Raw genomic sequence first — 7,244 nt, 5'->3', positions numbered from 1 at the left:
AAGTCCACTGGCTTGGGGTTAGCAGCACAAGTCGCTACGGGCTAGGCCACCAGAGGCCTATCTAAGATGATCAAATATGCCTTTCCATGATCAAAGGAAGCAAGCCATAAACCAAGCGCTGCTGTCAGCCAACATCAGTTCACATCAGGAATCATAATTCGCTCTGAATGAGTTTCCCTGGAATGGCTGCTAAGCATTTGTAAGCAAGCACTAACCCAGAAGCAGAATTTTCTCCCATCTCTTGCTGAGGATACAGTTTTGTCCTTACTCAATGCTGAGGTCACTCTCCGAGTCAGTAGGAAGATAATCAGTCATGATTTCCTCTCTTAATGTGGTGGTTTTCCTTGGTGTTGAGATGCTGAAAACTGCCGTGGGGAATGGTGTTCTGAGAGGCGAGTATGACGAGTCTTGGCTTGACTCAAATGTGACGTACATTTCATTATTAAATATTATACCAGCTGCTGTTGTAGTATGGGGTTTTTTGACCTCTGAATTTTAAGTTTTATATGTTTAAAAGCAACAATAAATGACTGGAAACCCTAAGTCTCTGTAAACTTTCATTAAAACTAATAAAAAAAAAAGAAGGAAAAAAAAGTTCTTCTATCCTCCTCTCTCCTTCCAATTATTTTAGCTGGCTACCAATATCATGCAATTCACTATCACATGAAAACGCCACATTTAAGTACTTAAATGTTCAGAAATTCTAGAAAACCTTCTGTACTCTCTTTTTCTAAGTGTCAAAAAGGAAAAAACAGTGAGGAAATAGTACTGTGTGTATAACTAACTCTATATCTATCTCTCTATCTATCTATATGAGGGGGCTAGGAGACAATGGGGAAAAATATAGTAGGATGGAGAAAAAAAGTAATTATGAGGCATTTAGGCAGGTTGTGGGGCATAATCTGTGCCCTCCAGGTGTCAACTGAGAAGGATGGGAGAGACCCAAAGCAGGGATTATTCAGACTAGGGCTTGAGGGAAAACAGAGAACTTAAGTCTGATCAGAGTCTTTAACATAGCAAGATGATAGGAAAGTAATTACAGAGCAAAAAGAAATGGGGGAAAGTGTGTGTGTGGGGGGGGGGGAGAGAGATGAGAAGGAGAGACTGGGGTGGGGTGGGAAGGCAGTGAATGAAATGAATCTCAGGCTGTGGGGTCAGGTCACTTCCAGAAGCATTATTAAGACAGTGCCAGCTGAGACTACGTGATCACTGGAGCCAGGCTCATTGATTGCTGGGGCTTTCAGCACTGATTTAATTGATAAAGGCATTGGACAGAGTAAGTCCCCTTCTGTCAGTTCTACAAATGAAGAAACTGTGGCTGGTCACAGTGGCAGAGACAGGACTGATTCAAAGACAGTGTCATTCCCCAAACAGGACATTGCAAGCAGTTGTCTCAGAGCTGTGAGTTTGTCTCCTGGTTCCCTGACAAACATTCTTGCCATCACGCTACACTGCTCAGTAAAGAGAAAAACACTGTAAAAAACCAAACCAAACCCAACCCCAACACCTACATCTATCTCTTGCCTCACCAATATGAGGAATGTGGAGTATGAAAGAGGTGGCATGGTAGGTACCACAGTCTCATTTCTGTGGTCAGACAAACTGCATTTAAATCCAGCTTCTGTTCTGTGACTTCAATTGTCTCCATGTTGGAAATCGACTCACAGTTGACCTTCTACTAGTTTCTGAGGCTGTTAATCACATGGGAGGAGATGGTAAATCTTTCTCCCTTAGAGCTATTGTCACCAGCAGAGAGGCACACAGCCTTTGGGCTAGCAGCACAAAGTGAGTTAGCCTGACCTCAGTTTCAGTTTCTTCATCTGTAAAATGGAAATAATTGTGGGCACAAAAAATGGAAGTAACCTAGTTACAGGATTGTTATGAGGATGCGATGAGCTGGTACTGATACAGTTTGAAGAGCAAGTAGCTCACTCTTCCCCCACCCCCACAACCCTGTTCTGTTTTATAAATCAGATTCCTAGCCTTCTCAAATTCATATGACTTACCTTTTGCCCCCTTTAATTAGAAGATCAGAAACTGTCTGGATATTTCCCTAATGAATGAGGTGCTTTGAGATCCCTGTGGAAAAGGAGTTACTGTTGTTATTCCATTTGTTGCTCTTGAGGCAATTTTGACTCACAGTGACCCTACAGGACAGACTCCACAGTGACACTCGGCTGTAAGTCTTTATGGAAGCAGACTGCCACATCTTTCTCTCTCATAGTGACTTGTGAGTTACAATGACCAACAACTGGGTCACCAGGGCTCATTATTATTGCTCTAAAATGAGCAATTCTAAATAAAGAGTTCTCATTGGCAGCTGGGGCTCTCTGGAAGTTTCTCCAAAGTCTCTTCCCACTTGAAAGACTAATTTCTTTTCAATGGTTTCTCCACTCACCATGCCCTGCTTCTTCAATGTCAGGTTAAATTTTCTCTTCCCTCTTTGCTGAGGTTTAGGAGGCCTCTTAGACTCAGTAGAACCAGCAGCTAAAGCTTTTGCTAAAGGATCAGCGTCACTCCCTCCAAATTTCCCTGGTTAATCAGCTTGGAAATCAAAACGTCATCGCATGGTTGCCAACCTTGCCAGTGTGTGGTAAAGCACAGATTAGTCTCCAGACACTCTGTAATCAGGATTAAATGGCAGTAAAGTCCATGTCTATAACTGTCATTTCTTCCACACAAAGCCATTGACAGTTTGATAGCACTTGGGATTTTGAAGTTCCATCTGATAATTGTAACCACAAGATGAGAAAAGAAACAAGTCTAGTTTCAACACTGCACAAGACCTATAGTGAAGGTGACCATCGAAAGTCAACAGGATGGGTAAAGAAGGAAATAACAATCTATTGCCCATCTCACTTCACCTTATTCCAATTTTCTGAAACTTTTCCCTTATACCTTTATGTTTAGTCATCTGGGGCTATTTCTACTTGTCATGCTGCCCAAAACACGTGCAGAAAGACTGGCATCTTTTTTCATTGGTCTCATGGGTGTATTTAAAAAGCATAATACTCAGAGGTACAAGATGGTGATCTGTGTGGTCTTTGTTATTCAAGTGTAACTTTAAGGGACAGAGTCCTAACCTGCCTTTAATCTCTTTGATGAGTATATATCTTGAATAATTTGTTCTGGTCAATAACGTAAAACTGAAACTTATCAATAATTTCTGGGCATAGCTTATATGTCCATAAGTAACCCAAAACATTATTTAAAAGGGTGTCTCAATGAGGACTGGCTAATTAGTTCATTTACATGAATAATCTCTTATGATACCAAGTTATTCCCTTCTATCTCTGGAAGAACCCAAGTTTAATCTACTCAGATAACAGCAATTCCTGTATACTAAGAAAGTACAAGATTACTTTGAAATACCAGCTTTTGCTCAGAAATAAACTTCAGGAAAAAAGTTACAAATTCTCTGCTTGGCAAGAAATCCTGTCACAGCAGGTGCCAATCCTTCGTTCCAACATATCCCTCTGCAAACTTTCCACTCCCACCAAAGAGGAGGGCATTTTCCAGGCACGAGGTTCTATTTATGTTGTTCTTGGCAGACTTCCTCCACCCTCACCCCTACCCTCTGGAGCCACCCCAGTCTAACCTCCTCTTTCAGATCATTCTGGTCCTCCTCAGAATTGATAGTCCTAATTTTTGGTCACATTTGCTTAGCAAGTAAGTCTACTCTCCCTCATGATTGTTCTATTGTTTTATTGCAGTTTCATTATGGTATTGGTTTTTTTTTCTTGTTCATTGTTATTATTAAAATTACTAAACTACTTCAGGTCAAAAGCCTTTTAATCAAACCTTTTATTCCTGGTAGGGGTCATTTATTTATCAGTGTTCACTGATTGATCAATATTTTCCGATTAGGTAGGTCTCTAGTGGCAAGGGATGACACTGCAAAAAAATGTACCCAGTTCCAAGGATAAAAACAATAATTTTATTTCCTTTACACAATTGTAAAGCTGTTCCTAAATGGAGGGGGGAGGGAGAGCAATATTAATTTATTAAAAATTTACCTTTTCGAAAGCAAATTTATCTCTTTTTTGCTATTTGTTTCCTTTTTCAATCTGTTTCTCAAATTATTTCTCTCCCTTCTTCAGATCCTTCCAAACCTACATATCCTGCTGAAGGCCAGCTACTGCGCAGAAAGCGGCCACAGGCAGAAATATCCATCTTCCTGTTGAGGACCACTGCACTAGGGTTAGCATTTAGAGTTCAGGAAATGTCTTTAAACAGCTAATTATGGATGTGTGTGTGTGTGTGTGTGTGTGTGTGTGTGTGTGTGTGTGTGTGTAAACACATATGCACGTGTGGTTGTGCATATTTAGCAAAGTAAAAAGCAATTTGTGAATGCTTGGGAGGCAGCCCCCTGGGGAGGCTGAGAAGATTGCAAATTGTTTTGTAAGTAGTCTGAATGCCAAGATGGTAATGCAGAAAATGCCACTGAGCAGGTATCATCAGAGGGTCTGCGTCAGTATTGCCTGGCTCCTGTGTCCATCTGCTCCTGCCTCTGCTTACCATAATGCTCTAGATTCTAAAATCCTAAATAGAAAAGCTCTGCATTTTCTTTTCTGAAGCTTACCGACAATCTATGAGCTGAATTCCTGCTTCCATGATTTTGTGCTTTAATTCTTCAGGAAGAGCCTACAATTAGCTCCATAATCGTGTGCTATGCCCTTTGCTAGCTTCACTGCAGTCCTCTCCTGCCCTCCCCACTCCCATCTTCCACCACAAACAAACCCAGCAATAATTACTAATGTCCAAGCACGTAATTCTAGCAGCGTTAAGCTTTTCATTTGACGCAACTACGCAGAGCTGTCTGGACATGCAGCATGAAGTCAAAGCAATTTTTTAAGCCTCCTGCCTGTGTTTTTCTTCCCTCCTCCCATCACTGAAGCACAGTTGTTTATTTCTTTTGAAGATTGCAGAGTTATACTCTTCATCTACACAGTTACATACTCTCAAATACATTTCCACCCAAATAATTTTACATAATGCACCATAACAGAATAACATATACATGTATGGGAACATATGGCTATCTATAAAAAAGAAAATACAAAAAAAATTAAAATAAACAGCTGGGTGCAAAAGTCCTTCTTCCGTATTTGAAAGGGCATTTTAGCAGCTCTAGGGTCCCTATAAGTCATTGTTGACTTGAACGCACATAATAACAACAGTAGTGTATAAATGGAGTTGTCACTAGCTAAAAACATTCCAAGATCTTATTTTGAGGATTTTAGGAGGAACATCATGGCGTTTCTTTAATGTGTTGTATATATTTTTACATACGACACTTCTATTCTTAGTTAACAACTACTCAAATAGTACAGTTTTGCTTCTGGTAATTTTATGCCAATTTTATCTGTATCTGAGAGAAAGCTCTCTCTGATGATTTTTTGCTGGCTCAGAGGGTTCAAGCCTCAGAGCAGAAAATGGTTAAAGTGTTTTATCACCACCTCAGCAAAAGCCTGAAGTGTCATCACAGAAACTGCAGTAAATCTTAAGGTCAGGGTCCATTTCCGTCCAACACTGTGGTTCCTTAACCTGCAGTACCCTGAAGGGCACAGTTGTATCCTCCAAGGAAAATCACTCCCCATGTCAAAATAAAAAACTATCAGCTCGGATAACCAATATCCATAGGAAATATTTCCCTTAACTCTGACACTATTACCAAAGAGTTTAAGTCTATATACAATAGGATTTGCAAATATTTATCAGAGATTACTTTTTTGTAACTATGTGATTATTATTCATGCACACTTATAAAGGCAGGAGTGTGTGGGGGAGAAGCAACAGGGATTCATTCTGACAGTAGTTGTTTCTGTTTAGTTCAGCTACGCCAGTTTTATTTTTTTTTCTAAACATAAATATATGGAACGATTCATCGCTCCAACAGAGTGTGAGAATCTTTATATATATATATACTTATGCCTTCCTAAGCTCTGTATAAAGCGCAATATGTACTCCATATTAAAAGCAAAACAAACAAAAATCTTGTTTATATGACTGGAGAACAAACACAAATTTTAAAATGTGCTTAATTCCTATTCCTATCTAAAGAAAGGTGAAGAAGGTATTTAGAAGGGTTCCACAAACACTTTTTTTTTAAGCTAGGCAGAAGGTGCGGAGGAAGCAAGTAATTGCCTGCAAAGGAGTCCCTATGGGCTCGATTTAAAAAAAATAACAGCAACCCCTACTATGCTTGCTCCATTAGGGATCACTGTGAGGCCAAGGTCTCCCACAGGCAGTTTGGCTTCCTGTTCTGGCGCTTCTCCTCGCCAGGCATCTCTGCCGCAGGTCGTTGCAGAGCTGCGGGCGGAGCGCTGTCCGAGGTGCTGAAAGGTGGAGGGCGCCGCGCGAGCCCTCGGCGCTGCTGTCCAGGGTCCTGAGCACGGCCGCAGCAGCGCCCCCGGCGAGCCCACCCCCGCCAGCGCTCCGCAGAGACCTCCCACTCGCCAGGCTGCAGTTGACGCGGAGCAGGGAGCATGAATCAAGTCCACCGGAGCACGGAGACTGAGGTCGCTGCCGCAGCTCCGCTCGCCCGGGGCGGGAACTCCTTCTCCTTGCCTCCCCAGCGCCCACACCCTAGCTTCTCCTTAGTTCTTCATGGAATAACTGCGTCCTAATCACAGCAATCATAACCACAGGGCTAGAAGGACGGGCTTTAGGCTCGTTGGTTTTGTTTTGGTCTACTGGAAAATAACAAAACAGCAGCCTAAACCCCTCTGAAAACTGCATTGCAAAATGGAAGAGCGAGAGGGTCCCACGACAGTTTCAAAAGAGTAAGTTATTATTTTGGTACGCGTCCTTGCGCCTCATCCCATCGCTCCACCTGCAGTGTCCCCACTCATTCCTTCCCTAAACGCCTCAGCCCGAAAATACTTTAGAGAGCCCCCCGGCGTGGGGTTCTCGCCGGACGCGCACATAGGGAATACCGCACCCTCGGTGCACGAATACTTACATCGACCGAAGCTTACTTAGTCTGCCCAGTTGTGGTCCCCCTCGGAATGTGCACACACCCCGATGCTGACCCACGGCCAGGGGAGGGGCGCCTTACCTTGGCTTCTCTAGAGGGTGGTGCTCACGGGGTCCTTGCGGGTTGCAAGTGTGGAGGAGTCGCCGAGCAGGGAGGGAAGGAAAGACAGCACCTGACCTCCCCGAGGTTTCGTCTTCAATGCAACGTGAGCTCTGCCCTCATCAAAGATGGCTGCCTCCTTTGACGTCAGCAGCTTTTAATAGCC

The sequence above is a fragment of the Elephantulus edwardii genome, unplaced genomic scaffold (assembly GCF_000299155.1).
Source record: "Elephantulus edwardii isolate Elephantulus edwardi_28Jun2011 unplaced genomic scaffold, EleEdw1.0 scaffold00138, whole genome shotgun sequence".
NCBI lineage: Eukaryota > Metazoa > Chordata > Mammalia > Macroscelidea > Macroscelididae > Elephantulus > Elephantulus edwardii.
The sequence above is the reverse complement of the archived record's forward strand: the minus strand, read 5'-3'. Positions refer to the sequence as shown.